At 33.7% G+C, this 23411-nt stretch overlaps 1 long non-coding RNA gene across 2 annotated transcripts in view; it reads right to left on the minus strand.

Annotated features, from left to right (window-relative positions):
- Window positions 1–23411, minus strand: part of LOC110259433 — a 628822-nt gene that overhangs the window by 122586 nt on the left and 482825 nt on the right. For both annotated transcript variants that reach the window (XR_002341842.1, XR_002341843.1), the window contains exon 4: window positions 19040–19183. This is a non-coding gene — a long non-coding RNA (uncharacterized LOC110259433). The remainder of the gene's footprint in view (window positions 1–19039; window positions 19184–23411) is intronic.

A 23411-nucleotide genomic window follows, 5' to 3' on the forward strand; every position in this document is an offset into this window, starting at 1 on the left:
AACTGCAAAGCACTGCCATCAGTTCTGCTTTAGGAACAGAGAACAAAGATGATCTGACAGCCCATTCTGTGATCATCCTACAACAGATTTCTGGAGTCCAGCCCAGACTTTGGAATTCTTACTCAAGTTCTGAGCAGTGTTAAAATCCGCTTTGCCTGACCCTGATGGTTTTGACTTCAATTTTCTGACAAGCAGGTGTATTTTGAACAAAGGCCTGAGAGAAGAGGCTGGAGTTGAAGCGAGTGAGCATTTCTAATACAATGATTGAAAGCAATACATCCTGAGTAAACATTGACCTACAGTGCTTCTCTGATCACTACCTGAATGGATTATCTGCCAGATATACACTGGTCGTGTAACTAGGGCTTTCCAAGTATTGTTTAACTTGAACTTAAAATTTGTAAATGGTTGCCATTTCTTCTATGGCTTAGTTGTACTCTTCTTTATGTCATTTTCTTTTCATAAATGACTTCTTTTTTTTTTTCTCAGTAGCTATCCCAATGTATAATATTAGATACCCTGGCATATATGGTCCAAGCCAGAATACACTTGAAAGTGAAAGAGAATAGGGCAGATAATATACCAATCAGATATCTGGAACAACAGGATAGATAAGCATAAATTGGAATATCCCAGGAAAACTGTGATAAAAGACACCCTTACTTATTACCCATTTTAATTTCAACTATTAGAAAAGCTAAAATATTTTGGCAATATTAGGCTTGAATTAAACATTTAGATAAAATATTATTTAAAGAATCATCTATTACATTGAGCTGAAGCCAGAACTTGAAGTCAAAGAAGAGGTTCTGGTCTGATTCTGATCCTGCCCTAAAAAAAATTGTGGGGAAAATTCATTTCATAATGTCAGCACTTAGAGTTGTGAGAATTAATAAAGACAATATATTTGGAAATGCTTTATAAACAGAACAGCTCTATCAGAATTTAAACATGTTGTCCTAAGAGCAAGTTGTGTTAAAATAGAGAATCATGTGTTGATGCCACTACATGAAAATACAACCATTTTAAGAATATAATTCTTAACAACTGAGTTATATTTTGCTGTTAAAAGTCTAAAATTTTTATTAGTGTTAACAAAGTTCTGGGGAAATATATTCTGCTTATTCTCTGCTCTACACTAGAAAAGTAGATAACTTATTGACCAGTATTTCTTATGGATTTTCAACCTGCCTGAAAGGATATCAAGAAAGCAAGGAAATAAATTGCCAGCTCTAAAGAAAATTGAATTGATTAAACTAATTGATATACCATCAAAAGTTACCAGGAAATAACCCACAATTACCTATATAGTTAGATTTAAAAAAAACAAACGTATGGCTCATCCTTAATATGTAAAACTGTCGCATGGCTGAGAAGTTACTTATTGAAATTTCTAAATTCCCATGGGAAGGGAGGGAGAAAGTCACGCTGTGCAACAAATTGGACATGTTAGTGTAGAAGAACTTAATTTGTATTCCTGTCACACAGGGGCCAAGCACTGCAGTAACTGTTCTGGACTCCAGCTCTGTACCTATAGTCACTATCAAGCAGAGAAATCACATGGAAACTGTTTTGTATAATATGCCTTCTAAAGTCTTATTTATTTTTTATACATTCCTTTTTCTCACATTATCATTCTCCATCATAAGTGACCAGACATAGTTCCCAGTGCTACACAGCAGGATCTCATTGCTAATCCATTCCAAAGGCAATAGTCTGCATCTATTAACCCCAAGCACCCAATCCACCCCACTCCCTCCCCATCCCCCTTGGCAACCACAAGTTTATTCTTAAAAAAGAAAAAGGATATGTTTAAAAGATTTAATCTTAAAACCAAGTATTCATTTGTCTCAAATATATATATATATGTATATATATATACACATATATATACACACACACAAATACATATATATGTATATATGATGAAAATAACTTTTGATGTTTTTTTTTAATTGGTGTATGGTTGACTTATATGTTGTGTTAGCTTCAGGTATACAGCAGAGTGAATCAGCTATTTACATACATATATCCATTCTTTTTCAGATTCTTTTCCCATATAGGCCATCACGGAGTATTGAATAGATTTCCTTGTGCTATACAGTAGGTCCTTATTGGCATTAATTTAAATGAATGCTACTCTTAAGATTACCAAGAAAAAATTGTTACTATTAATTGCAAAATTTTGAGTTACTGTTTCAAAATATTTTTGTTTGAGATTTTATAACCATTTCTGAACATTTTCATCAGGACAGAAGAGACTGTGATCTAAAGGCAAGAGTCCTTTTTAGGGAAGAGTTTGAATAATTAGAATAGTAATGTAATTGGAAGAAATAAGACAGGGAAAATAGTTTTTACATGTTAAATTTGAAGTTAAAGCAAGACTTGCATATGTACATGGTTTTGGCTTTCAAAGATGGACTCAGAGCTCTTTACCACTTAAGTTATGAGTATAAATTTATACTCTAGACTACAAGTTCTCATCAATGCCTCAAGATCTATGAACATAATAAAATTGCATAAAGTCATCATTTACATCTGAATTAGAGTTTTTTTTTTTTTTTTTGATGTGTGCTATTTCATGGGATGTTGGTTTTGTTAAGATACTTCATACATTATATTCCACCCAAGCTATGTCTGGGAAATGCCACACATCACATCATCTTTTTAGAGATCCCACTGTCAAATTAAAGGTTTTGAGGCTTTTCATTAAAGAAAGGTTTACATTTATTTAAAAAAAAATAATACGCCTTCACAAGTCTTAGAAGACTTGAGTGAATCTTATTTATACAAAAAGGAAAGTGGTATCTTCACAGCTAATGCTTGAGTATATAAATCTTACCTGCATTTAAATTTTAAGCATCCGTTTCTTAAACTACAAATGTACAATTTCTTTAAAATGAGGGTAGGGCGTTGAAGTTTTTCTGCACTGATGACACTAGCTTTTGTCTCAAATCTACATTTAAAAGCAATTAAAGAGGTGTGTGTTTGTATGTATGTGAGGAGAGAGAATGGGAAAGAGTAAAAAGTAGGAAAAGGAGAGAAAGAGAACTTACTGCATTCCAGGTGATAAGTTATGGAAATAAATAGGCACACATAGCTTCGGTACTAATACAGGGAGCATGTAAACAAATAGACATGTGCTTTGACTTATGTTAAAAACAGTAGAAGAAATAAAGTGATGTGACAGTAACAGTGAGGATGAGTTGAGTAAGCTTAGAAAGAATGATCAGCAAAGACTGCTCTGAAAAAATGGAATTTTAACTTAGGCTTAGAGGTTGAAAATGAACCTGCCATGTCAAAAGCAATACAAACCCTCATCCCAGGAAACAATTTGGTGTGTTTGAGGAAAGAAAAAAAGAAAAAGAAAAAGAAAGCTGAAATCAGAAAGCATCACAGAGAATATAGGACATATAATCAGAGAGAATGACAGGGGTTATTTCCCCCTCCCTCAGTATTTTATAATGAGGAATGTGCAGTACCATCTACTTTGGGGATGTATAGAAATGTATGGGGATGGTGGTCTCTTGGTATTTAATGTTCAGGGACTTGTGATGCTAACTATCCAGCAGTGCAAGGGACCACCCCCTCAGGATGCAGAACCATTCTACTCAAAATGGCAATAGAACTACCATCACACTTTTCCCTACTGGAAAATATCAATAGGATTTTAATTCTTATAAGGAGATTTAGAGTTTATTCTAAATGCATTGAGAATAAGATTTTATTCAGGGAAGTGATATAGCCTAAATTAAATGTTTAAAATAGTCTGGTAGCTGTATGGAAAATAGATGGTGGACACTATTACTAATATCATTTTAGGGATTTTTAAAAAAAGTTTGTATTTGTAATCAGAATAACACTTTGTGCTATGGTTTCTTCCAATGAAAGGGGACTGCCACTTTTTCTGCCTCCCAAGTTGATTATGTGCATTAACTGAAGGGAGGAAGAATATTTTAAAATAATGAAGCACTATTAGGTTCTTATTATTATCATCTTTAGGGTTTCCTCATCAAAATAACCCTAAACATAGATCAAATATCGAATTAGATAACCTCAACCCCTATCTCTTCACAAACTGAAAGGAAAGTGCCAGTAATTTTGCATAAATTTCAGAGGCTAAATTACAGTTTTTATTAGCATTTTAAAAGCTAGCATTACACTAAATTTTCAATCAAGCAACACATAACATTTTAACCCTATGACTTAACATTCCTGCCAGATACCAGGCCGGCTTGAGGCACTCAGCTAAAACACTGAAGCCTCCATCAGAGTAGAGTGCCTCCCACCCTTGTTCACATCACCTGATTTTCCACATCCAGATATTGCTTGGGATGAATATTATGCCCCCTGAACCCTCCTGTCCCACTGGCACCTGCAGCTATTAATTCAGGACTTCATGTCATAACCAGAATCAAACTACCTCTTGCCTCATCCCAAGAAAACATCCAAATCCTCTGAACACATTTCTTTCTGTTTAAAGAGGTGCCCAGAAGTAAATACAAAGCTTTCAATCTAAGGAGTGATATGTACCAGCTGTGATTTGCAAAGTAGGAGGTCATTGCAGCATTTAAAAAAGTCATAAAATCATAACTTATACATCGGAAATGTAAGACATCAGTTAGTCTATGTGTTTCAAACACAAATTTAGAGAGAGGCAAGAAAGTAGCAAAAATGAGGGACATGGGCCCTGTAGTGATGTGGGCCCTGTACTTAATTCAGGAGAACAGGACTGTGGATCGAGAGAGAGTGGCCCCCAAGAGCAAACATGGTCATCATGTGTGGCAGAAAGAGAAACACTGACTCTGTCCACTTGCTCATATTTTTTCCAAAAAAGCTATAAATCCAGACTATTTTAAGAATACTTCATTTTGTACTAAGTACAGTTTTAGAGTTAAGGGAGAATGAGGGAATTAATACAAAAACCAGAGGTAGAATCAGAGACGTCTTGGCTTTCAAGACATTGCTTTTTTACGTTGGAGTGAATCTTCCTTTTTTCTGTATTACACTGTGGCCAACTGAGGCTCAGCATGTCTTCTAAGTATGTACTGAGCTTAGCTCAGTAGAATATGTTTCTGTAGTTCATTCTGACTTGATGAAGTTAGTATCAATTCTTCATTCTACCAGCAAGTTGAAAATTTCTGGGACTAGCAGAAATGTGATTAACTCACACAGAAGATCAAAATATTTATCATCATTTCCAGGTGTTTTCCCATGGCATGTATTATGAGTCACAGAACAACACTTTTGAACTAGGTCATCATGAAAAAAGGGATCACAGACATATGTAAAGAATCAGATACAGATTAATGTTGATCTGTCGACTCTAGGAGTTTTAAAAGCTTGAGCAAGTTGAAAGAGCAGTATATACCAGTTTAGTCAGTTTTAAATGTAAGACAAACATATGAGCAGTTATTTAAAAAAATTGATTAGGAGGTAATTTTTAAAAATATTTTGAATAGCTGTGAATAGTATTTCAATAATTATAGTAATGAAATCACATTATCCTATATTTATCACATGAATCAAAGGTAAATTATTTCCTATTACTACTACATTAGAATGGATAAATAATAAGGTCCTATTATATGGCAGAGAGAACCATAGCCAGAGAATTAAACATATATATATATATATATGTATATATATGACTAAGTCACCTTGCTGTATAGCAGAAATTGGCATAACAATGTAAATCAACTATACATAAAAATATAAGTTCTGTTTATTCTTGTTACATTTCTACATTATAAATATGTATACACACACATATATACACATATGTACAATTTCAGGAACTGGCATTTGGAATTTTTCTTTTTATGACTGCACCTGCAGCATATGGAAGTTCCTGGGCTAGGGGTTGAATTGGAGCTGCAGCTGCAGCCTATGCCAAAGCTTGTGGAAACTCCAGATTCTTAACTCACTGAGTGAGGCCAGGGATTGAACCCGCATCTTCACAGACACAACATTGGCTCTTTAACCTGTTAAGCCACCATGGGAGCTCTGGCGTCTTTCTTAAAGATTGGTTAAAGTGATAATTTTTTTTAAAGACATTTTGTTTTTAACCTTTTTTAAATTTTCTTTTTTGGCTACACCACAGCATATGGAGTTCCCACCAGGGATTAGATCTGAGCTGCAGTTATGACCTACGCTGCAGCTATGGCAAGGCCGGATCCTTAACCCACAGGGCCAGGGATTGAACCTGTGTCCTAGAGCTACCAAGATGCCACCGGACCCCCAGACCCATTGCAACACAGTGGCAACTCTTTTTTTTTTCTTTTGTCTTTTTGTCTTTTTAGGGCCACACCTGAGGCGTATGGAGTTTCCCAGGCTAGGGGTCCAGTTGGAGCTATAGCCGCAGCCTGTCTGAGCAGTGCAGATCTGAGGAGTGTCTGTGACCTACACCACAGCTCACAGAAATGCCAGGTACTTAACCCACTGAGCAATGCCAGGAATCAAACCCAAGTCCTCATGGATGCTAGTCGGTACGTTAATTGCTGAGCCACAATAGGAACACCTAAAGTGATAATTTTGAGGAAAGCCTGATACAAGCAGGATTATGCAATAGTTCATACTGAAGAGGGAAGTTTATGTGTAAGGAGGAAATATGGTTAGCTCAAAAATTCTATTAAAAATGGAAGGAATCTTAATTTAAGGAAAACCCGTATATGTGTATATATGAAACCAGTATAAATATGAGTTAAGAAGCTGGCAGAAGTGGGAAACAAATGAAAAACTGATATATGAATCCAGTGTTCCTTATATTTTTTTAATCTACCACAAAGCTAAGTATCTAGGTGTTAAAATACATGCAGAAGAGAATTTGTGCCACAGATCCACAATGGTTGTAATTAATTTGAAATTTCATATTATATTTGAATATTAGTGCTTTGGAATTGTTCAACCTCTGCTGCTTATTGATTAGAGTTAAAATATTTTAAAGAAGACCAGACACTGTCAAACTCCTAGAGGAAAACATAGGCCAAACACTCTCTGACATAAACAACAGCAACATCTTCTCAGATCCACCTATCAGAGTATTGACAATAAAAAGAAAAATAAACAAATGGGACCTAATCAAACTTCAAAGTTTCTGCACAGCAAAGGAAACCCTAAACAAAACGAAAAGACAACCCAAAGAATGGGAGAAAATCTTTGCAAGTGAATCGACTGACAAGGGATTAATCTCCAAAATTTATAAACAACTTCTGCAGCTCCATACCAAAAAAACAAAGAACCCCATCCAAAAATGGGCAGAAGATCTAAACAGACAATTCTCCAAAGAAGACATACAGATGGCCGAGAAACACATGAAAAGATGTTCACATCACTCATCATTAGAGAAATGCAAATCAAAACCCCTGTGAGGTATCACCTTACACCAGCCAGAATGGCCATCATCCAAAAGTCTACAAACAATAAGCGCTGGAGAGGGTGTGGAGAAAAAGGAACCCTAGTACACTGTTGGTGGGATTGTAAATGGGTGCAACCACTGTGGAAAGCAGTATGGAGATGCCTCAGAAAACTAAACATAGAACTACCATTTGATCCAGCAATCCCACTCCTGGGCATCTATCCAGAGAAAACCACAATTCGCAAAGACACATGTACTCTGATGTTCATTGCAGCACTATTTACAATAGCCAAGACATGGAAACATTCTAAATGTCCATTGACAGAGGAGTGGATCCAGAAGAAGTGGTACATATACACAATGGAATATTACTCAGCCATCAAAAAGAATGAAATACCAGCATTTTTAGCAACATGGATGGACCTAGAAACTATCCTGCTAAGTGAAGTCAGCCATACAATGAGACACCAACATCAAATGCTTTCACTGACATGTGGAATCTGAAGAAAGGTCAGACGGAACTTCTTTGCAGAACAGATGCTGATTCACAGACATTGAAAAAGTTATGGTCTCCAGAGGAGACAGTTTGGGGGTGGGGGATGTGCTTGGGCTGTGGGATGGAAATCCTGTGAAATCAGATTGTTATGATCATTTTACAACTACAGATGTGATAAATTCATTTGAGTAATAAAAAAATGAAAAAAAATAAAATAAAATACAGACATACAGATCCCTAAAAAAAAAAAAATATTTTAAAGATATGAAAAAACTCATAGAAATGCTATTCGTAGAAAGATAATTTATAGGCATAATTCTGAAACATTTACTTTATTCATTCTAGCATTTATTAACAGCAGTTGTTATAATTTTTAAAATAATCTTTCTTATTAAATATTCACTAAGGAACCTCTTTACCTCAAACATGGAATGGGTCTAAAACTTGGCAGTGAAATTCTGAAAGATATATCCCCAGTCCAGTTATTATAGTCACAGTCTCTTGTGAGCTTTCTACTATCCCCAAGATTACCGGATTCACAATAAAAAGAGATTTATTCCCATTTTTTAATGCAAATATGCACTGAATGCTTTCTATGTGCTAGATACCCTTATAGGAATTAGGGACATATCATTTAATATCGGAAAAAACCCTTTCACTGATGAAGCAGCAACATATTTTTATAGTGCCTAAAGATGATCAATTAACTAGGTAAATGAGTTATTTCCATAATATAGTATACAGCTGACCATTGAACAACACAGGAGTTAAGGATGCTGACCCTCCACACAGTCAAAAGTCTCTGTATAACTTTATAGTTGGGCCTCCATACCATAGTTCTGTATCCATTAATTCAAACAAAATCAGCTCTACTAGTACTGATTGGAAAAAAAAAAAAAAAGAGAGAGAGAGAGAGAAAAGAAAAGAAAACAAATATAAGTAAACCTGCACAGTTCCAAGCTCTGTTGTTCAAGGGTCAACTATAGTTTACCAGGAATACAGCAGTGAAGGGGATGCAGAGTGTTGCAGGTGGGAAAGGAGGTATCATGTCATAAGAAAGGCCACTAAAGGTCTCATTGAGAGGTTATATTTGAGAAAAGACCTACTCCTGGCTTCAGAAAGAACATTCTAGGAAGTGAGAAGAGCAAATAAAAAAGGTATGGGTTTGGAACTTGCTTGCATGTTCATGGAATTTCAAGAAATGGCAAGAAGTCAATGTGAGCTGGAGAGCACATGGAGAGGGAAGAAAGTAGTGAAGCTATTATGAAAAGTTTTCAGAATGAAGGGGCAGGCCATGGAAGAACTTGTAGGCTCTTAAGAAAGACTGGGTTTGACTCTGAGTGATATATGAAGAAACCAAATTATTATTGCATGTATATACCACAGTTACATAACAAATGATTACAAATGTGGAAGCTTGCAAACCCATTTATTCACATTCTGTAGGATAGAAGTTCAAATATGGCATGATTGAATTATCTGCTCAGGGTACCACAGGACAGATATCAATGTACTGGTCAAGGCCTAGGCAAGAATCTACTCACAAGCTCATTCAGGATGTTGATAACATTTATTCTGTACAGTTGCAGTACTGAGTTAGCCATATTCATTTTGGCTGTCATCTGGGGCTGTTCTTAGCTCATGCCTTGCCATGTGGCTCCCCTCATCATCAAAGCCAGCAGTGGAGATTCTCACTCATATCAAATCCCTTTCATATTTCAATTTTCTTTCTTTAGGAAGAGCCTAGGCCCTTTTAAGACCTTACCTTATTAAATCAGGTCCACATAGCATAATGACCCTATCTAATTTCAATTGATTTGAGATCTTAATTACATCTGCAAAAATCCCTTCACAACAGCACCTAAATTAGTGTTTGAGTAACTGAGAGAGTACAGTATGGGAATTATCATGTGGCAATATAAAAATAAAAATATGATAGGAGTAACTTTGGAGACATTGACATAAAGAAAGAATAAAAATCTTCAAGCTATCAGCAGAATACAATAGGGGTAGGAAGATGTTTGCACAAAAGAGAGTAAAATGGTCTGGATATGGAAATATAGAACAACGAGGAAAGGCACCATATCTGAAACCCCAATGGTAAGATGGATATGGGAGAGGAAATATTAACTAGTTGGATGTTGCTTCTTCTCAGAGGAAGCAATGCCTTCCAGAGAGAGCCAGGTTCCAGGTAGAACAAGAAATAGAGACATCTAGAGAATTGTTTCAAGACAAAAGGAAATGTGTTTTGAAAGAATTTGAACTCTAAAGGAATCAGAGGAGGGTTTTTGGAGTTGATGAATCATGTCAAAAAAGGGAACATTCAGAATTCACAAGGCTACGTGGAAGTCAGAGTCCATAGGATGGTAGGTGATCTAGGGTATCTGGACTGCATATTGTGGCTCAAATGTAGGCAATGGGCATGACATTATCTACTGTCCCTAAGGCTGATAGAGGTGGCAAGGCTAAGTGTTAACAAGCAGCATAAGAAAAGGGTTGAGTGTGGATGTGGTAGACTGTGTGATTGATAAAATACATATTCAATTACTCTTTTAGGAGTATCATATATCTGTGATCCTTTGATTTTAAGCCTGGACATATGACTTATGTCTTTCTTCCCACCATTTTTTTTTCTGCTTCTTTTTATTTTAATTGTAATTTCCCCAATACATTTTTTTTCTACTGTACAGCATGGTGACCCAGTTACACATACATATACACATTCTATTTTCTCTCATTATCATGCTCCATCATAAGTGACTAGACATAGTTCCCATTGCTACACAGCAGGACCTCATTCTTGCAGTAAGATTTGATATATATGAGATTTGATATTCCTATCCTGCTTACCTCAAGAGTGGTCATGTGACATTTTTTTTGAAAATGAAATGTGGGCAAAAGTGAACTACCACTTCATAACAGAACTTTTTAAGTGTCACCCTCGGCTGTCCAGATTCACTTTACTTCTGCTAAAACACTACAATTTCTGAGATACACAGCTAAGTCAGCCTGATGTCAATATTAAGATGATATTGAGCAGAGCCAGGGCCATCTATGATGAACATGCAGCATTAGCTAGATATTAACCTTCATTGTTTTAAGTCTAATGTTTTGGAATTGTGTTATGACAGTATTGTCCTGAGTGAATTGGTGGTCTTACAGTTCTCCCATAGAGTGTTCTGATGGAAATATAAAGGTTGGCAAAGATTAGCCTTAAGGCAATTTTTATGTTTCCATTCTAGAAAAAAATATATAGTAACTTTTTTATTTTAAATTTTAACAATTCAAGGTATTGATTTTAATGCTTGCAATATACACAAATCTATTACTTTAAACCTATTTCCACATATACATCAAGTGACCCCGTTAGAGTCAATTTCTATTTACTTCTAGTATTATAGCAAATAGTTTCAGTTATAACATTCTGTCAAATCTTTTAATAAACAGGTTATTTTATGCAAATTTACTATGAGTGGGGAAAAATTGTTATAAAGTAAATTAAGCACTATTAATCAGTTATCAAAAGTATAAAAAGCAGTTTAATTAGATCCCATTTGTTTGTTTTTGTTTTTATTTCCATTAATCTAGGAGAGGGATCCAAAAAATATTGCCACTATTTATGTTAAAGAGTGTTCTATGTTTTCCTTTAGGAGTTATATATTATTTGGTTTTATTTTTAGGTCTTTAATCCATTTTGAGTTTATTTTTGTGTATTAGGGAATGTTCTAATTTTATTATTTCACATGTAACTTTCCAGTTTTTTGAGCACCATTTATTGAAGAAACTGTCTTTTTCCATTGTATATTCCTGCTTTTGCACAGCAAAGAAAACCATAAAAAAAGACAATATACAGAATGGCAGAAAATATCTGCTAATTATGTGAAAGACAAGGGATTAATCTCTAAAATATACAAACATCTTATAGGCTCAATATAAAAAGAAACAATAAAAAATTAGCAGAAGATCTAAAAAGACATTTCTCCAGAGAAGACATACAGATGGCCAAAAGGCAAATACAAAGATGGTCTACATCAGTAATTATTAGAGAAATGCAAATCAAACTACAATGACGTATCACCTCACCAGTCAGAATGGCCATTATCAAAAAGTTTACCAAAATAACCCACCTGCACTGTGGTGGGATTGTAAATTGGTATAGTCACTGTAGATAAAAACATGGAGGTTCCTTAAAAAACTTAAAATAGAGCTACCTTGTGAGCCAGCAATCTCACTCCTGGCATATATCTAGAGAAACCCTAATTCTAAAAGATACATATACGCTAATGTTCATTGTGGCATTATTTACAATAGCCAAGATATGGGAGCAACTTAAATATCCAACCACAGATGCCTGATGTGGTGCATATATGCAGTGAAATATTACTCAGACTTAAAAAAGAATGAATAATTCCATTTGCAGTAACATGGATGGACCTAGAGATTATCATAGTAAGTGAAGTAAGTCAGACAAAGACAATCATATAACATCACTTATATATGGAATGCCAAAAAGAATAAAAATGAAGTTATCTGCAAAACAGATATAGACTCACAGACATAGAAAACAAACTTATGGTTGGTTACTAAAGGGGAAAGGGATAGATTAGGAGTCTGTGATTAACATATACATGCTACTGTGTATAAAACAAATGGGCTGGGAATTTGGGGTTAATAGATGCAAATTATTGCCTTTGTAAAGGCTAAATAATGAGATCCTGCTGTATAGCACTGGGAACTGTATCTAGCCACTTATGATGGAGCATGGTAACGTGAGAAAAAGGCATGTATACATGTATGTGTGACTGGGATACCTTTCTGTACAGTAGAAAATTGACAGAACACTGTAAACCAGCTATAATGGAAAAAATAAAAATCAGTATTAAAAAAAATAAAATAACCAACAAGGGCCTACTGTATATCACAGGGAACTATATTCGGTATCTTATAATAACCTATAAGGGAGAAAACAGAATCTGAAAAAAATATCATATACATACATACATGTATATATATATATATGAACCACTTTGCAGTACTTCTGAAAGTAACACAAAATATAAATCAACTATACTTCAATAAAAATTAAAAAAGAATGCATAGTAAACAAATATAGAAAGGATTCTATTCATAAAAACTGAAAACCACTCAGAATGCTATTTGCTTCAAGCAGCCAAAGACTTAAGAAACAAGGACTTTCTAAGGTTTCTATTACTGTCAATTAAAAGAGCTGGTTCCATGTACAATTAGTAAATGGATTCTCCCCATCCTTTGCATTTATTTTTAATTATCAATTTCCCTGGGGGGTGGGCTTCTTACTTAGGCCATCTTTTCAATGAAACATTTTTTTTGCCCTCCGGAAGAACCATCCAACTTCTTTTCATATGAGTTTTCATCGTGATATATAATTGCTATCACTGTCTTTCCTGTCTAATTGTGGTGAGAAGTATACCATGTGTTCATTGGCTTGGTTGGTTTGTGTCCCTGCATAAAATATTAATGTGGGAGGGTTACTTTAAAAATAAATCCAGCCAATTCTTGGATGGAATCAGCTTCTCTTGAAGATACAGTTTGTGAAATAAGGTTGGACAATTGAATGAAAAATGAGATACTGCTAAAAAGAGGAAAGAAGGAACTAAATGTCAACTACATATGATGTAATTTCTTTAAGCACTTAAATATCCTTGCAGAATTTCTTAGTGTAGATTATGGGCAATAAAAAATTATCTTGTATTAGTCATAAGGTAAGACAATCAGTATAGGATAAAACAATGTTTTTTGATAACCATTTAAAAATATTATTGAATATCCACCCAAGTCAAGATGCCATAAAGAAAAGATACAACATCATCCACAAATATTAGACCATATATTATTCTATTGAGGCAGAACAGTGAATATGTTACTATATCATGGTCATTGGTGTGGCCATTTCAATGGTTCTTATTCAAAAGGCTTTAAAATTGCCTGGGGTTTCACTTAACACACAATTCGAATATTCATCTCTTCCTACTAACATGATTATAAAGCTATAGGCAGTCTTATAGAATATTCAGATATTTTTTCTTTTCCTTCTCTTTAATTTATATTTTCTTATTTAATTCACTTAAAAATGCTAATTTAACCTTCTTAATGGTACATTTAAAAATGGAGGTAAAATCATAGATGCACTTTCCACTAATTTCATAATAAAGTGATTGTCATTACCATCCATGTTTGAGGTATTTTCTAGGTACTGCTCTTTAATCTTGTTCATTGGCTTCATATCTATAATCGAAAGAAGTCTCCAAGTGTTGTTTTTAACTGTTTTGTCCCATTGAACTTTTTCTGTGCTTAATACTGCTTTATATTTGTGTTTCCTCAGGAAGACTAGAAAAAACAGTATAAATATTTGGAAAATAATATTCAAGGAAAGATTAATTTATACATTCGGAAAATTTTTTCAAAATTCTACTCAGGAGAACCATCTGATACTATTTGGTGGCACAAAAGTTAATCCATATTTTATGTCCTTTGAATATAAGGAGCAACATGTTACCCTTGAAAACACTGTCTACTGACTTGGCACTAATGAAATCTACTTGGCCTAATTTGTGGATTTAGTCCAGCCCTGAAGACATGAAATTATTCTGGTTTCTAAAAGGGGATGAGAATATCATCACCCACAAGCCCTCATTTCACACATCATCACTCAAAATATCTTACATTTTACAGCCTTTTGAAACATTACATTTATCAGCACTTTTAATATTAGATTCAGGGCATGTTTCCTTGTTTTTTATTTGTTATTGATATTGCTGTTTTGTTTTAATTAGTGTAACTGGAATTATAGTGCAATTAACATTTTATTATTCTTTGTATTTGATCAACTTAGGGAAAGCTAGAGTATGAGTTATTGGCAAGGTACTCTTGCTCTTATTACACTGGAATTTTCTTATTTTGCATGCTGATTGAATGACCATCTGTCCCAATTTTTCATCTCATTTCATCTCATCTCATTAATCTGGAAAAAGAAAGAGCCTTCCTAAGATATAATATGGAGTGTAGTACATGAAAATAACAGTATATTAATGACATGTAAATTGATTGCAAAGATTTGAAACACCTGATCCATTCCATTTTTTAACTGACTTTATTATTAACCAACTTATTTATTAACCAGCTTTTAATCTATGCATTCATGGTTCTCTTGGGTATTCAGTCTTCACCAAAGAACCTAAGTTTGAGCAATGAATGTATACATTTTATATACCAGAACCTGCCTAATTATCAATCATCAAAACAGAAGCCTTCTGGTGGACAAGCAATTGAGCAAGATAATAATCCAACTCTGTGGTTACAATTATACTCCTTTAATATCTACTAAACTATGAAGTCAAGTGAGCTTTTCAATTTATGCTCATTCATTGTTGTGTTGTTGTGCAGTATCAGGGGCTTTGGACCACTATAGGATATCTATTTAAAACACTGAGGAACTGGCCAACAGAAGAAGTATGTGATGAGCCAATTTCCAAATATCTACAGTCCTATTCTACAAAAAGATTTGGATTATTATAGTTTTAATTTTAATTGTACTGATTAAAACTAGTAAGTCTCTACTATTAAAGTCTATAATCAGTTTTATCCATTCCTAAGAAAAAGACTAAGAAAAAAAGAGAGATGAGGGAAATAACATAGCTAAATAAAATAAAAACTCTAATATTCATTTGCTAGAAACAAATGGAATTGAATTCTGCCTTGGGAAAAAAAAATCTTACATTTTTATTAATCTTCCAAATACCAGAAAACCAATTTTGCATTGTAAAGAGATTCATTTTCTAAGAGATATTGCACACATATTGTTTTGAATAAATATAGTAGTTAGAATAGACATATTACTTTTTTGTCCTAGAATTCTACACTTTAAGTCCTGAAAATATGTTTATTTCTTTAATAAAACTCTTGGAATAAAATGAGCCTGATGTTCTAAACTCAGAAAAATCAGTTTCACTGTGGAAAAAATATTTGACCAAATTAAATTCAAAATTTTCATTTTGACCATTCGAAATAGAAGTTCAATACTAAGTTTTTATGAACATATAGTTAATTAATTTTACTAAAATCACCAGTTAATTCAGTCAAATATATATCATTCACATTTCTGCAAATATTTAAACAGTTTCCCCTTCAAGGACTAGAGTTATTTTTGTCTTTTTCCAATACTTCTCTAAATAAGTTCTGAATGATTTTTCTGTTTATTGAATTGACATATTATTTGATTAGAATGATGAATAAATTCAATTCAAAGGATAAACCAGTTTTGCACAATATGCACTGCCTAAGAGACAAATATTGCTTAACCATGTGGTTTATTGGAAATGTTTACCGTAAAACATAAATAAACTAAAAAAAAATCATTATATGCTGCTAAATTTAGTTCAGTTTGCTTTGGGTTGGGAAGAATGGAAACTTTTTCAATGATCACATGGCTTTATTTTATAACAATTTCTTAATTTATACTGCAAATGTTTTAAGTTTTATAGTTCATTTATTCACTCAAATATCATGAAACATTGTTAAATATTTATAATTAAGATTTATGAGCACACATATGGGGAAATACTATTTATATTAATTGTATTTTCTAATATTCATTCATCAAGAAACATTCTTTATTTCATAATAAACTATCTCAAATGTCTGAAAAATCTAGAAAAAAGTTTCCATATCAATAAGGATATACTAAAGTTTACATTATGAAAAATAAAATTTTCAAATTCACTTGCTGTTTGTATGTATGTACATTTTTCATGTATAAAAAATCACTTACAAAATGGGTGATTTGAGATTTTTCTCTCTTTAAAAATCTATTTTGTCAAAAATTATTTCAGTCATAAACTATGGTCTTGAATTCATAAACTGACACTTGAATACACTGGAAAATTATACAAAGATATTTTTATTATTTTTTATATGTGGAAGGAAGTCAATTTTAAAAATCAGTTAATGGCATTAAATTGTAATGAGGGAAATACTTTAATATTTTTCCTGAGGCACTATTTTTGGAACAGATCATTTGAACTTTTTAGAAGCTCAAATTAAATGTTTTCTAAATCAATTTGTAACAGTGATCTTTAAAATCTGTTGTGATTTGGTGAAGAATAACATCATCTATATTTTTAATATGTACCTGAGGTCATCTATTAGTATTACAGATTTATGCATTTTACTTTTAGGCATGGACTCCTTTATATTTTTTCCCATGCACATTAAAAGGTATATTTTCAGTTCTTAAAAAATGAATACAATTCCAGTAATATTGGTTTAAATTACATTGTATATATATTTTGATTTCTTTCCTGAAAACATGAAAATATGAGAATATATATGTAATGTGGATATATATGTAATATAGAGATATCACAACCCATCCCTTCATCTTCACTCACTCTTTTATATATTTCACCTGTAAATATTCATTGAGCACTTACTATAAGAGAGGTGGTACTAAACATTTGGAAAATCTAATAAGACTTTGATGTCATAAAATTTACACTGTCATTATGTGTTGTATATGTATGTAGAGGGGAAGAAATAATAAATACACAAAATAAGTAACAAGCAAACTTTACTCACTACTATGATGTTTAATTTTATGCATTAACCTAGCTGGGCTAAGGAATACACAGAGAGCTGGTGTTTTCAGAAGAAATTAACACTTGAATTTGTAGGGTAAGTAAGGAAGATTCACCCTCACCAATGTGAGTGGGCACCATCCAAATATTGAGGGGCCAAACAGAACAAAAAAATGGAGGAGGGGTAAACTGTCTTTCTCTTCCTGAGCCTGGACATCCATCTTCTCCTTCCCTCAGACATTAGTATTCTTGCTTCTCTGGACTTTGGACCCTGGGGCTGATACCGGTGGCCCATGGTTCTCAGAACTACTTACACAGACTGAGGTACATCCTGACTTTCCTGGTTTTCCACCTTGCACATGGCAGATCATGGGACTTCTTAGGCTCCATAACAGTGTAAGCCAATTCCTATAATAAATATATCTATATCCATTTAATATCTGTATCTATACCTACATTTACACCTGCACTTGCATCTATCCTATTGGTTATGTTTCTGTGGAGAACCCTGACTAATACAACTGCCTAAAGTGAACTATGAATAGGGTTTTGAATTCAATAAACTACATTACACTTGAGCATAAGGAAAGCAAAGTTTAAGCTGACATCTAAGCCGTTAAAAGAAGACAACCAACTAAAGAATTGCAAAAGAGCTTATAAGAAACATTTTTTTCCAAAGTCAGACTGTTCCTAGATCTAAAAACAGAAATGAAATCAGCAGGGTTGAAGGGTAAAAAGAGAAACATTTCTGTGCTGATGAAGTATCAGGGAAGTGATGAGAAGATGGGCCATAAATGAAATGCACAGGAAAAGGCCACGTCATACAAGGCCATGTAGGCTAACAAGGTTTGTTTGTTTGTTTGTTTGTTTTTTAGTTTTTTCCTTATTATAATTGTACTGGGAAGCCACTCCAAGATTTTAAGCAGGGAATCATATGATATAATTATTTTTTACTTATACTATTTTGGTCATTCTTGTTTAAAATGTAATATAGGGGATAGAGGCAAAATGGTATCTTAGAGATTAATTGATAAAATCAATGTCTTCATAGTAACACAGGCAAGAGAGAGTAGAAATTGGGACAAGAATGGTAGAAGCAAAAATAGTACTAATTAGACCCATTTTGAATATATTTCAAGGTTAATATGGATAGTATTGAAATGCTAACACATACTGTTCTTTAGTCTCCTTCTTACCCCAAACAAACCTCTGCCCTAGTTGTTTATTTTCCTCCTTTTACACAATCAAATATGTTAACAAATATACTTGCCTTAGGTTCAGGTGCAGCCTTTGGTGCATATAGATGACTCTTCTTTTCTTTATGATAGTTCAGTGTTAACCAAAAAATTAAGATCAATTTTCACCAAGTATTTGTTATTTAGGAATTATTGGAATTTTAGTAAAACAAAGATATCATTTAATTTAAGCCACTCTTTTTATAGAAGAGGAGATATAAGCTCCAAAAGGAATGAATTTATCAGGTGTAATAGCCTATCCTCAGTATTTATCACTTTGCTTGTCATATTACTGATATATACTTAAAAATATATTTTTAAAGAGGCCAAGATAACTTACCTTATTAGTGTCAGGGCCGGATCTGTAATGCAAGTCTTTAACTTCAAAGAAGATCTCTAAAATCCTTTTTATTTCCCCTCAAATTCAGGAGACTGAGTTTCTTCACATCTGGAGTCTCAGGCTCTGTTGTGGTCCTGAGTTCAGCTGTAGAAATCATGTGAAAGACAGATTATTATGAAATTTTTGTCATAATCTTTTATTTAAAGAATAACCTTTAACATTTTAAGCACCTAGTTATCTCTATTTTACCACATAATAGCCCAAAGAGGTAGTGCTTATGCTACATCTCACAGATGAGGGATCAGAGGCTCTAAAGGTTGTGTCAGTTTCTCAAGGTGACAGAAATAGAAGGTGTCAACAGCAAATTTAATTCTAGAACTGTGTGACACAAAATCCTATCCTTATAAACACTATGCCAAGTGATAACTCACAGTACCAAAGCTTTTGATCAAAAATAGTTTGAAAATAACCAACTTAGTTTTCATTTTATTTTTAACTCTTGCTAATAAAACATATATAAAACTAGTAAATGCCAAAGCCAGCCCTGCCTTTTCCTCTGTTATCATTTTTATTATTGTTAATTTGTTCCCATCTTTACTATCTAAGCCTTAAAAAAATTGGAAGAATTTTTGGTACAATATAAAGAATATTATTAACACTTGTGTATCCCAAATCCAGCTTAAGAACTCAAGCATTGCTAAATTGTTGAGGCTCTCTGCACAGTTCGTATGAACACAATCCACTAACTTCACAAAGGAGCTGCCATTCTTAATAAGGTGATTATCATTCCCATGAATTCTACATGAAATAAAAATGTATATATGCAGTATGTATAATCAGTAGATATGAAAGATACAGCACAATCATAATAGATTTTTAAAATAATATTCTAAATGTGTGGTTAAATAAAAACAAACCTGAACTTGGCTAAGGAAAAACCATTTGAAAAGTCTGTTGTAATACAAAGAACACTCAGACCTTGAGAGCTGCAAGCATCTCAAAATCAAACAGGAAAAAAAAAAGCATTTTCTTTATAGGGAGGAGTAAGCAAGGTCAGCAAGAACTTTGAGGGGAAATCACTCAAGCAGGTGGGAATGAGCAGACAGCATGACTGGTGTGATTTAACAGGAAATGTTTCTTGCTGTGGTGAGCTGATTGTCAGAATGAGCTTTTAAGGGGGTATGTACTGCCTCTTAGTATTCCTTAAAGTTGGAAGCTAAAGTTCTTAGGACTGTAGAGAGAGGAGAAGCCTGATTAAATTTTGGGCAAGCCACATGAATCAGTAACTATCAGGTAATTGCACAACTGGGCAGCCCTCTGTTGTTTAAGATGGACAAAGTCTGTCTTTATTTTTTTGATTTATAGTTTAAAAAAAATTGGCTGCACCTTCACCATATGTGAGTTCCCAATGAGGGGTCGAATCAGAGATGCAGCTGCTGGCCTAAACCACAGCAGTAGCAATGCTGGATCCTTATCCCACTGAGTTAGGCCAGGGATCAAACTTGCATCCTCCTGGATACTAGTTGAGTTCATTACTACTGAGTCATGATGGAACTCCCCAGAGTCTGTCTTTATTAGAGATAGAATCAGAGCCATTGTAAAGTTGAGGTTTATAGTTTCTAGGGTGGGCTGGCTTTCACTTTTTTGTTGGCCTTGAAGGACTGCTCATATCATCTGTTGAGTATGTTTTAGGACTGTCTAAGAAATCATGGAACACTTAAGAGACTTTATGAGAACCATGCCTAAGAATGTAGTAAAGGAAGACTCTACAAGATGGAAAATATAGGAGGTTCTTGAGATCCCCTCATTTCATGAAAATAGCAAATGAACAACTACACACAGAACAATGTTCTATGAGAAAAATCCAGAAAATAGCTGAGTGGTTTCTAGACGTTATACAAATGGGAAAATACATGTACAAAATGGCAGGCTCTAGGGGCTGACTGTAACACTACCCAGAGACCAGGGATGCTCATAGACACCTCTCCTGCCTTCTCCCTCAGCCTGCTTCAGGTCACAAGAAAATACCTGGAAGGAGATTTTTCAGGCATCCACACCTCAGCTTTTACATTTTTCTGCCAAGAGGGAGGTTGCCACATGTCTGGCTCTCATGAACAAAGGTACCCCCATTCATGAATCCCACTCCCACAGGACTGTAGCAAACAAAGAAGCAATTCTTTTTTTATTTTAATTTTTATTATTCCAATTTGAATGAGATTTAATTGACTAGACTGTATAAGTTAAAAATATGGAATAATGCTTTGTGAATTTGAGTATTATCTCCTCTGTATCATTCCAATGTTTAGCGTATGTGCTTATAAAGCAAGAGCAAAGAAGAATTCTTAACCAACTACCCTATCCAGGCTCGGCATAGAGGGAACAGTCAAAATCTCCAGTTTTCCCAGTCTCTTCCTGAATTTTTAATACATTTTAAAAACTGGTATCATATTACACATCTTTTCCAACAATGGTATAAAACTAGAAATCGATTGCAAGAACAAAACTGGAATATTCACAAACATGTGAAGATTAAACAATATTCTCCTCAACAACCAATCGGCCAAAGGAGGAACCAAAAAAGGAATCAACAAATATCCTGAGAGAAATGAAAATGGAAACATAAAATATCAAAACTTATGGGATACAACAAAAGCATTTCTAACATGGAAGTTTATGATTATAAATGCTTATAGTAAGAAATAACTTGACTTCTCCAAGGCACTAGAAAAGGAAGAAAGAATTAAGTCCAAAGTTAGCAGAAGAAAGTAAATAACATAGATTAGTGCAGATATACTTTAAAAAATTGAAAAGATCAATGAAACTGAGTTTTTTTGAAAAGATAAACAAAATTGACCTAGTGTTAGCTAGACTTACCAAGAAAAAGATAAAAACTCAAATAGATAAAATTATAAATGAAAGAGGAGATATCACAACTGATACCACACATATACAATGGATTGTCAGAGACTATTACAAACAGTTATATATCAACAAAGTGAAAAACATAGAAGACGCATACAACCAACAGAGACTGGAATCATTAATAATAGAAAATCTAAACAGAATAATTCCTAATAGGAAGGCTAATTCAGTAATCAAAAGCCTCCCAACAAAGGAAAGTCCAGGACCAGATAACTTTACTGTTGAATTCTACCAAACATTAAAAGAAGAATTAATATAAATTCTTCTCAAACTCTTTGAGAAAACAGAAGAGGAATGAATTCTTCCAAAATCATTTTACGAGGATAGCATTACCTTGATAATGCCAGACAATGACACCACAAACACACAAAAATTACAACTTAATATCCCTAATAGATATAAATGTAAAAATCCTAAACAAAATTTTAGCAAACTAAATTCAATAGGACACTAAAGGATCATATATTTTAATCAAGTGGGGTTTTGCCTGGGATGCATTATGATTCAACATCATACATTATAAATATAACACACCACATAAAATAATTAATAATAAAAATCACATGGTTGGGAGTTCCTGTTGTGGTGCAGTGGAAATGAATCTGACTGGTGTCCATGAGGATATGGGTTTGATCCCTGGCCTCACTCAGTGGGTCAGTGATCCGGCATTGCCATGAGCTGTGGTGTAGGTTGTAGACATGGCTCAGATCCTCCGTTGTTGTGGCTGTGGTGTAGTCTGGTGGCTATAGCTCCAATTCAACCCCTACCCTGAGAACTTCCATATGCCATGGGTGTGGCCCTAAAAAGCAAAAGCAAAAAAAAAATATTATATATATATAATAATAATAATCACATGGTTGTTTCCATTGATGTAAAAGAAGCATTCCACAAAATTTAACATCCTTTCATGATGTCAAACTGGATACAGAGGGAATTTGCCTCAACATAACAAATGCCATATATAACAAACCCACAGATAATATCATCAGTGGTAAAATGCTGAAAATTTTTCCTTTAAGTCAGGATGTCCACCCTCATCACTTTTATTCACATTGTATTGGAAATCCTAGCAAGATCAATTAGGAAAGGAAAAGAATTAAAGCAAATCCAAATCAGAAAAGAAGTAAATTTTTCCTTTTATCTAATATTATATATATAGAAACCCTTAATTCTCCAACAAAATCTGTTGGAATTAATCAGCAATTTCAGGTAAGTTGTAGTATATAAAAATCAATATGTAAAAATAACTTGTGTTTCTATCATCAACAACAAAGTGTCAAAAAAATAAACTAGGAAAGTAATCCTATTTTCAATAGTAAAAAATAAAATAAAATTCTTAGGTATAAATGTAGGCAAAAAGATAAAATATCTGTACAGTGAAAACTATTAATAATTGATGAAGAAATTGAGGACACAAATAAATAGAAAGGTATTCAATGTTCATTGATTA

The sequence above is a fragment of the Sus scrofa genome, chromosome 2 (genome assembly GCF_000003025.6).
Source record: "Sus scrofa isolate TJ Tabasco breed Duroc chromosome 2, Sscrofa11.1, whole genome shotgun sequence".
Taxonomy (NCBI): Eukaryota; Metazoa; Chordata; class Mammalia; order Artiodactyla; family Suidae; genus Sus; species Sus scrofa.